Source organism: Protopterus annectens, chromosome 3.part0, assembly GCF_019279795.1.
Source record: "Protopterus annectens isolate FY-2018-M chromosome 3.part0, PAN1.0, whole genome shotgun sequence".
NCBI classification, from domain to species: Eukaryota; Metazoa; Chordata; order Ceratodontiformes; family Protopteridae; genus Protopterus; species Protopterus annectens.
The window spans coordinates 551,737,210-551,747,851 of NC_056731.1; the positions used below are offsets into that span (position 1 = coordinate 551,737,210).

General features: G+C 36.8%; 1 long non-coding RNA gene across 1 annotated transcript; it reads right to left on the bottom strand.

Moving 5' to 3' along the window:
• Positions 1–606: 606 nt before the first annotated feature.
• Positions 607–2,497, bottom strand: LOC122796471. The gene is made up of 2 exons (XR_006363979.1): positions 1,836–2,497; positions 607–1,326 (listed from the first exon to the last, which is right to left on the bottom strand). It is a non-coding gene; the product is annotated as an uncharacterized LOC122796471 (long non-coding RNA).
• Between the last annotated feature and the right edge of the window lie 8,145 nt (positions 2,498–10,642).

Below are 10,642 nucleotides of genomic sequence, written 5' to 3' on the forward strand. Positions count from 1 at the left end.
ATGTTAAAATTCTTATAAGAATACATATAATCATTACTTTTAGTACTTGCTTCTGCTTGGTTAAGGGACTGTGTTTCCATGTTCACATTTTCATTCACCTTGGATGAGAAGGTTGCATCTATTTCCTTCCCCTCCTGAAACTGTAGTTGTAATAACTTACAGGTTGATTCTTTATTCTTTCCAATCTTCATAAGGGAGGAACTCTACGGGGTCATTTATTCCTAGGTCAGAAGCATCCGTATTACCCTATCTTTCATTATAATCAAACTCATTATAATGTCTTCTCCCTGTTGTCCATTGGACTCTGCCCTCATATTCATCATTCCGATTCCTTCCATACTTTAAGGATTAACCTCTTCATGTGTATTACTAGTATTAGAATAAAAATCAAAATTTCTATACTGTCTAGGCCATGGGTAGCTTTCTTTTCCTTGTATTCCACTCTGTCTCACTCAAACTTTTTACTTTTCCTCCTTGCTATATAGGCTACCTTATCATCTATTTTCTTCTTATTTGCAAAATATTTACCCTTTTCATCCTCTACTTTAAATAAGTCATTAACTATTTTATTATTAAGTTTATCTATTTGCTCATGAATCCACTACATTTCCTTATGATTATGTTTAATGATACGACTTCATAATGGAAAAACCACAGTTATCAAATATAGTTAATTCTGTGTGGACGTCAGGGCCTTCAATAGCATTGTTTAGGTACATGTATACCCTTAAACCTTTTAGAACCATATTTGCATTTAAATATTCACTTAAATAACAATTATCTAACTGTAAAGTTTTATATTTCAGTGTTAAATCATGCAGTATGTCAATATTAGCTTGACAATTATTAACATCAGTCTGTGTTTGTCCAGAATAATGAAATGAATAACTATTGTTTCACAACCGTGAAGCCCAATCAGAAGAAGTCTTAGCTTGTGTGTGAATATTAAAGGATTGAGGTTCATGAAAAGAATTAGAACTGTCACCTTTTTTGTTAAAACGTTTTTTTTTCCTTCGGTCATGCTCCTTCTGCTGCATATTTTTCTTTCTCATTAACAAAATGATCCAGAGTTTGCGAACAAAACATCCTTGGAACTTCTTAATTCATGCTTTTGATGTTGTCCACCATTGCAGAGCTTCGTGCTCTTTCCCAGTACATTGTGCTTCCGGTTCATTTTCTGAAAGTCTAAAAGCCATTTCCTGGTTGATGGGCAATGATGTACATACAGTGCTTACCATAGAATGGACCATGGTAGTGGTAAGCAATTTCATTGGTTGAGTCAGATCAGGGCAGGAAGATTCTGTGGGACAGGCCTACCCTGCTGTGCTGTGGGGAAAAAACAAAAAATAAAAAAATTAAAACAAATAAGAAAAGGGGTGGGATGAGAGAAAAAAGGGAGAACATTAGTAACTTCATATGTGGCATACAAAGGATTGATACAGTTATTTGACTATTTTATGTTACCTTTACTTTTAACACTACAAACTCCTAACAAATGTCTTCATTACATTTAAGACTCTCAGTCCATAACAGAGGCACACTATAGTACAGATTGCAGCCACCAATCCTTGATGTGTGCATATAATGCATGTGTGTGTTCCAATTATACTGATTACAGTTTACAGAAGGCCATTTGTGCAACTGGTATGAAGTTACATTACAATAATGATCAAAACCTAACAGTATTGTGCATTTGGGAATTGTGTTTTTTGAACCCACAACCGATGACTATTCTGTACTGTTATTTTTCCTACAGACTACTGCATGCATACTTTCCTTTTACAGTTTTGAGATGCATGCTCACTGTTATTTAAGAATATTGTACTGTTGCTTACCACATGCTTCTATCATCCTTAGCAAATGCGCTGCATGGGACCTGACATTGGCGGCTTACTCCATAGCAACTGTGGAAAAAACAGAACAGAATACCATACCATTATGAATACCAGTCTTGACTATATTCAGCTTTTAACTCTTACAATTACTCACTGAAATTGAAACTTACACATCTGTGTGGTGTCCCCTGTACTAAATTGCATGATCCAATGGTTGAGGGTATCCTGCTTCCTCCTCCAGAGGTCATCAAAGTAATGTCTGCATTGCTCATCAGTGTGAGGATACCTGAAGCACTGGTCAAAGCCCTGTCAATACTATTCCAGGCTTCAGACTTCTATTCTGCACCTGAATAGTTCCATTGCACAACCAGGGCCCATTCATTCATTCTGCTTCCTTCTGGATCATCAGGTTCAGTTAATATTGTCAAATGTTTGCCTCCCCTCCACAAAATCACATTGATCCATATTTATCAATTTTGGCATCACTTTTCCCATTCTTTTAACCTTTTTAGACATAAACTCTTGTTTAGGATTGAAATGGGCCTGTATGAAGCTGAATCTTCCTCTTTAGGTGTTAGAGCCACCACCGCTTTCTGCCAGGATGTCGGTACTTCTCCTCCTCTTAAAATACTGTTAAACAAAATCTTTCAGATCTTTAACAATTTTTTTCCTCCTAGCTTCCAAACTTCCACAGGAATACCATCTATTCCTGGGCACATTCCTGTACATTGGTTATACATCACCATTTTTATCTCATCTCCTCTTGTCCTATTAGTAATTGAACCTCATCTACCTCTAATTTTGGCATATTTAATTGTTCCATAAACATTTCCATTTGTACCTTTTCTTGATTTCCATATTCTCTGCTTTATACAGATTTTCATAAAATTTAGTACCACTATAGGTTCTCTTGTTCTCTTACTTGTTATAGGCTTTCTAAGCTTGGTGACAACCCTTTGTTAAAAGTTTTTGTGCTCTGGAGTTGTTATCAAAAAACAGTTGCTTAATGGCAATTTTTCTAAACCCATGCATATTATCGAGGTAATCTCTTCCTTTCTGTTTAACATTTTTCACTTGCTCCACTTCTTGTTCTGTGAGATTCCCCCTATTCTGCAATACTTTAACTTTTGTCAGTTCCTCTAAATAATTCTTGTTACTTCCTAACCATATATCGCTCTCTCTGTTTTATGTCCACCCTATTTTTAAACTCCATTTTAATGTTATCCCACTCCTTGCTATATTTTCAGAAGACATTTCTATCTTCTCTAATAATTCACAAATAATTTCCACTATCCACTCATTAAATTCCTCTCTTTTCAAAAGACAGGTGGGAAAGTGCCAGTGTCTCATTTTTATTTCATTACCCTGTGTTTTAGTTTAGTTATTATTATTGGTGCATGATCTGAAATAGTTATTGGATGTATATTAAAACGTTTAATTAAATGCACGTTTCTGTGAAATATAAGTTTTTGTGTCTTGGGTAATAATATGTAAATTTACTCCAAACTCCTACTAATGAATTCATGTGTTCCATGCCAAATATTTTCATATATTTCTTCAAAAATCTACCCTCCTTTGTTATATTTTCCCATTTGGGATCCCCAGAGGCATCCTCACTGCTACAAATCAAATTCCAATCCCCACCTATAAGTACTATTCCCTGTTGAAAGCAAATTATTTCTTCCAGAATTTTCTTAAGCCACATCATAGCAGTTTTATGCGGAATATAAATACATGCCAGTATAATCCTCCTCCCTTGCCAGTAGCCCATTAGTGCTACAAATATACCATTATTATCTTTTTTATCCTCTTCTACCACTATTGGAGTTTCTCTTGCAATTAAAATAAGTTCTCATCTTTTCTTTTGTTCCAGGTATTCCACTGAATAACCATGCTGAAAACCTTTCTTTATCAAATTCACATGCTCAGTTCTTTCCAAATGTGTCTCCTGTAGCATAGCTATTTGCACTCTACATTTTTAATATAGTTTACTACTGTTTCTTTTTAGTCTGTGAGACCATTTAAATTTAAAGAAAATATAGAAAGTGTCATTTTTTAAAAAGTTAGTATTTCCACCTTTTATGTGAACCAGCTTTTTTGGCAAATGTCTAGTTCCAGCATTTTGTGTTACATACATACACTAATATTTGGCAGGTTGAACTTTTATTCAGTTGTTTCTTATTAAATCCATTTGAGCCTATGTCACAACATACAAAACTTTTTATTTTATTGAAAGCCCTCAAAAAATACAACCCCTAAAACCTATTCATTTAATAGTAACACACAAAATTATGTGCATCTTCAAATATTGCAGTTTTACCCTCCTAAGAGGAACAATTGTTCCAGACTGACAGCCACACTTGGAATAACCTAAAGGAAGGTCATCCATGCTAAGACGCATTGTACAGCCTGTGGTTCTTCTAAGTGCTGCCTAGTTTTGTCTTGTCTTTATTACTCTCCCAGATTGGGAAAAGACTTGAATGCTTTCAGAAAACTTTTCCTAGCCATTGAAAGAAAGAAGTATTTTTTTTTTATTGCTGTTTAACAGATTGTCTCCATGGAGATATAAGAACCAGATACATAGCTGCTTCTACAAGCAGTCATTTATTTGCAATGGGAAAACTTTTTATTATATTCAATGTCCTTTTTTATTTATTTGTTTTCACTTAAAACTTGTTATTAGATCAATCCAAGGGTGTTAATCCAATCATTCCCCTGTGCAAGAGTGAGAAAAAGCACATACAATTTTCTTGCATCATGCTGTTTTGACCAGACTTTTCATCTTTTTTTTCCACTGCAGTGCCTACATTTCTTAAAACTGAACAAGGAGAAAGAAAAAAAAATGAAAAAATTGTGGGGGGGGGGGGCACCTGTTTACTTTAGTATCCCCATTACACTCAAAGATAACTGAGAAAGCTTTACTTTATATCATGCAGATTATAACATGCATTAACAAAATGCTACTAAGAACAAACTTTGGTTTTACTTACAGTTAAACTGTCCTTCCTCTCCCTCTCCTAAATGTTCTTCCAAACAGTAATGGCATACAACAGGGCATATGCTTTAGAGTAACCTACAAGTTTTATAAAAATCAAAATGTCCAATATTTTCAGGTTTTCCTTTTCAGTTAAATTTCACACATATAACTAATGCTTTGTAATTCCGCATTTATTTGTCCATTTCTGTGTTGCTGGTTTTATTCCTGTTCTCCATCTCCCAAATCCAGTCTCTGCTTCATTTCCAATGTACTCCCTGTCCTTTTAGTCAACTGTTGTGCTTTTTTCTGTCTCTCAATCGTTTTCTGTTGAAACATTGGAAAAAGTTTCACTGGAACTGTTTCTTTGTGGGCTTTATTACCAGGAGAACAAGAAGCAGAATCTCTTTCTGTTTCATAGCTCAATTTTTGTTGGACAAACTTTTTTTTTCATTTTTTTTCCCTTAGCGTGTTCTCTATCAAAAAAAGATTTTGTCCCTCCAGGAATCAGCACTGTGTACATTTGACTTATTTTTTCCTCTAGGTTACTGGAAGTCATGTCTTGCACCAAAGCTAGAGCTTGCACTTTTTGCTTAACAGCTACAGAATTCTTCCCAGTCAGTGTTTTTTCCTCAACTTTTGCGATTGATTTTCTTTCAAATTCTTTGAATTTCTTTTTTGCTGGCATCCAGTCAGTGCACTTACTAGCCAGTTACTGAAATGTACCCAGAAATATGAGCTTACTGGCTCTCTCTTCTGAGTTTCTGTTTTCACACTGGGAGTGCTGAAAATAAGCTGTTATTCAGTGTGTAACCATCTTGGAAGTCCAGTGTGGAGGCTGTTCATGGGTCTCTAAAAAGTCAGATGAAACACATGAACGTGGAAAGAAGACTAAATTGCTAAAGTTGATAAAGACTGAAGGATCTGTTTACTTTTACTTATTCAGCTTTTGTTGACCATTTTCGTTTCACCAGGTTAGTGGTCTCTCTTCAGGGGAGATTCAAGGTGGTATTTATACTACTAAAATTTGGCCAGGGCATCTAGGAACTTTCCCTACTCTTTTTTATAGATGCCAAGGGATCTTTTACATCCAGTTGAGCTACCACCAACTAAACCAGATGGGAGCTCAGTTTAACATCTCATCTGAAGGATGATTGAAGTGGCAGTCATTTCCTACTCAGATCCATTTACAGAGCTAGATAAAACTGTGGATAAAGTAATTAAGTAGTGGGAGTATGACAAAGTTTGCTTAGAATACCTAAGAGTCTAAGCTGGTGGATATGAAGGTTCAAAGTAGGCAAACAAATATCAGGTTTGGTAGTATTCAAAAGTGGGAGGAGTCTGACAACTGTGTGGGATACATGTTTGCAAAGCTAGCTGGGTATAGTGGCAGCCCTAGAGAGGAGTTGGTGGTTGAATAGGCTCACTAGGTGTATCCCCTGCAGAACTAAAGAACCATGATGTCTCAGCCAGTTCTTGTATGGTTCTTCATTTGTGTGCTAAAAAGAAGAGAGCAGGTAATGAGCTAAACCAAAGCATGATCCAGCAACAAATAAATAAAAATACATAACAAATAAAACATAAATATGAATACAAACATAAATATATGGGAAGAAATGAGTAAATAAAACAATCAAACTGTTTCAAAGGTACCTTCTCATTTAGTCCTTTGCCTCCATCTGCCTCTAAGGCTTCAGTCTGGTTTCTAATGTCACCTTTATGATCACTTTCTCTAAGTAAATCTATGACCATACATTTTAAAAACATGGTCTGTACTGGTGTCCATTGCATGCTTTCCTAGGGCATTACTTGGCAAGCAAATTCCAATATACAAATGCTCCTTAATACATTGTCTTAGGGATCGGTTTGTCTTATCTAAGTAAAATGCCCTGCATATTTGACAGCAGGCAAGGTAAACTGCATGGCATGTTCCACGATCAGTGGAAACCTGTAATGGTTACCCTGGTAATTAAACCACACCAACTGTAGGTAAATCTTTAATTGGTTATTGGTATATTAATTCATTAACTGAGAAGTTATGGTACATGATTGGGAGGAGAATATTGTTTGGAATGCTGTAGAATGGTACAAATGATCGGTGCTTTTTCTGTGCACAACTTTCAAGACTGCAGGTGCTTATCTGTACATAAATGGGTGCTTTGTCTACATCTTGGAAGTACATGCTATCAGAATGAACATAATGTTCAATTTTGCCATTTATTTGTGTAGTAATGAACTGTCAAATGCAGTCAGAGTGGCTAAGGTATTTAAATATGGTAAGAGGTTTAAACCTAATTTCCCCCTCCCTGCATCTTACCATCAGCTGCCACCAGCCTCTCTCCTCTTTCACCAAGTCTACTGTACCTGACTTAGCCCTCCCCAAGCTTAACCCAACCCACATATGGGGCAGAACACACCAGCTCCCAGATTGCTAGCCAAACATGTGTCATCTTGGTTGCAAAGGGTTTTATCCATCTGTTTAAAACCTAATTTTTTGTTACTTCAGGATATGTGTTCAAATCATCAAGAACACTTGAAATTTTGGATGTATGGGTACATAGGCAGCTTTGCACTATACCCACGAGGTAGGAAAAGAAGGCTGCTCACTTTGATAAGAGGGTATCTCTTTGGGTTATTGGAGCAGAGGGGCAATCTAGATTGTAGATATGCACTTATGGTAGATATGCTCTTATTAAGATTACTTGGGAGAACAAATACAGTTAAATACATATCCCTGTATGCAGTACACAAGTAGAACTGGCTAAGGTATTTAGGGACTGGATTTCTTTTCAAGGATAGATAATGTCAGTAGGGAATTAGATGATGTTTTCTGTATATAAAGTGCATTTTGTCCATTGGGCTTTTAGGATTCTATCCTTCGGAAATTACATTAACTAATGAGGCCAACTCAGGCACAGTTCCTTTTGAGGCCACCATACCTTCCTCAGCACCAATCTCAGCTTGAGCTGAGCAGCCTCATGCATCAGTCGAGTCTGGAGCCACTTTGCAGACATGAGCTTCTGAAGCCAGAATTCTGGTTAGCAACAGGGAAGGGCAGCAGCATTCCCAACACTTTTGCCTATGAAAAGGTGACTGGTTGCAGCAACCCGCTCGTGACCTGAGGCCAGTCTGTCCAATGTTACTCCCAAACACAGGATCAAACGACTGAAGCCAAAGAATTCAAGGGCTTCCAATATGGTTGCACACTGATCAGCAGCTTAATTTCATCTCTCCCAGTGTGAAAAAAGAAGCTGAGAAGTAAAAGCCAGTGATATTGTCAGGTTGAGTGAAATTAAATTACTGGCTAGTAAGTACACTACCTAGATGCAAGCAAAGGAGAAATTTAGAGAACCTGAAAGAAAATCAACCTGAAAAGGTGAAGAGGAAACACTGGCTAGGAAGACTCCTACAGACGTTCTGGAAAAAAGCAGTTCAACTTCAGCTTTGGTAAGTAATTTAGAGGAAAAAATAAATCAAATGTAGTAAGAGGTGATTAAAATAAATGTAACATTGAAGGAGTATATCAACTCAAATAACAAAAGACTGGAAAAATAGAAGAAGCTTTAACTAGCTATTCAGATGAATTGATAAAGCTACAAAAAGTCAGAGGTTAGAATGAAGAAAAATCTAGCTGAGTATAAGACTTCTCAAGAAGAGCTGTTTCAAAAAATGGTAGCTATAGAAGACCAAGGGCACAGGGAAAAAAATGATATTTTCTGCTGTACTTGAGACACCAGAAGGAACATACTGTATTAGTTTTTATGAAAACACAAATAAGCAGCTGAATTTATATTCCCAGCAAGACTTGTTGATTGAAAGGGCACATCCAGTGTATGCTCCAAACCTGGCCATGAGAAAGTAGCCAAGACCTATAATCATACAAGCAGAAACAGTTGATCCTGACAAAACTGTTGCAGAAGGGAAAGTATTAAAAGTTCAAAACAGCAGTTTGTGGAAAATGATTATTCACTGTACATCAGGCAGAAGAGAAGCAAATTTATCCCAGCAATCAGGGAATATTAGGAAGCAGGTGTGAGATTCAAGCAGGTGTATCCACCTGTCTTCAGAATATTTTTTCCTTGAAGTTCAATGACATTTTTTGATGCAGAACAGGCTAAGGAGAAAAAAAAAGTTTATTTACCAAAAAAGTGAGCCAGTAAGCAGAAGGGGACTCTGCTTCTCATTTGTATGACAATAAAGCTTTAAAACAAACAAAAAACTCTGTGCCAAGATAGCAAGGCATAGACTATCCTTGTGCTCCTAAAAATTATGGAACCATCGCTTCCTCATTAAAATAGCATAATGTATGATGCATTTTTTAGTTTTGATACAGAATTGGAATTACGTAGACATAGTAAGGCCTGGCTGAGTTTAATTCTGGTGACTTCCAAAAAATAAGTCACTAGAAAATGGAAATAAAAATCTAAACCAACTGTTTTAGACATAATGAATTTAGCAACATAGATAAAAGAACAGGAAGCGGGATCTTTAGAAAAATGGTAGGAGCAAATTATATAGAAAAAAATTGGAATTGTGGGAACAATACATGAAGAATAATGTTTTGAAGGAAAAATGAGGTTTAAGGGAAGGCAGGAACTGAATAAGCTATGAAACGTTTAACTGACAATGACTGTATAGAAAATTACAAGTGATGTATAATGTTTGCAATTGAAAATATGTTAATATGGTTTGTTTTTACTTATATAAATATATGATTGCCTGTGTCATAAGTGATACATCAATAAAGACGTTTCTTCTTTACAAAAAAAATAGTACAGTTGTGGAAGTAAAACTTACCATAACAGTAGATGTTTGAATGATCACTACTGCAGTAGACACTCCCTTCCTTTTGCATTTTGCTGTTTTTTTTATGCCAGGGTGTAGAAATTTAATTTTTGTTTTTCCTGCCATTATCCTTTCAGGGCTTAGCCTCCCTCTCTCTGCTGGCAAGAAAGCTCTGAAGAACTTTGCATCCAAACTTATCTTTTAGTCAGCTCAGCTTGAGCTGCCTGACAGTTTAGGTATGTGAGAGGTGCCCTGAAACTTTGGAAGCTGGCAAGCTGTTATATTCTTGGCTGGGTATAACCCCATATGGCTAAGGCTACTGCAACAATGATCATTGAATCTCTTCTATTATGGTAAATTTTATTTGCACAACTGTACTGTTTCTGTTATTAATGACTTAACACGGGGCAACAGCCAGGATGCCTCTGGCCCTTAGCTACCTCTGAGAACTCTACAAAAAGGTCTTATCCTTTTTATTAAAAATATGCTTTGGCTATTTGTGCTGCTTTGCATCGTGAACCCCCTGACCCCCACATTTTCCCAACTAGCCATAAAGCAGTTCCTAAATGATTTATGCACATAATACAACTCAGGAAGAAACCACCTCCCCACTGGGATCTCAACTTTGTGCTGAAAAAGATTATTCTCTCTCCCTTTAAGTAGGAGCTGCATCCAAGACCAGGGTTGGTTTTCCTTCAGCCATCCTCCAAGGTTTGATTTCTCCTGGTCCAGTCCTAGCCTACCTCCCAACTCTCTTTAGCTCTTAGAATCTTCCCAAGAGTTATTCCTGCAACAGTGAACTACGAAGTGCAGTATTGTTAGGTGTATACCAGAAATGTAAATGTTCAAGTAGCTTCACTGTTGTAGTATCAGTACCAGCCCCTTCTTCTTCACTTCTGGGGTTGGGGGTGGGTATCCTTTTCCCACCCCAAGTACTCTCCCTAATTTCCTTGTGGCTGTCTGGGGACAGAACTGGGCAGGTTGTGCCCCAGATATCTTGGAAAGAGTAAATGTCCGGACTGGATCAAGCAAGATCTGAAGGTGGTGG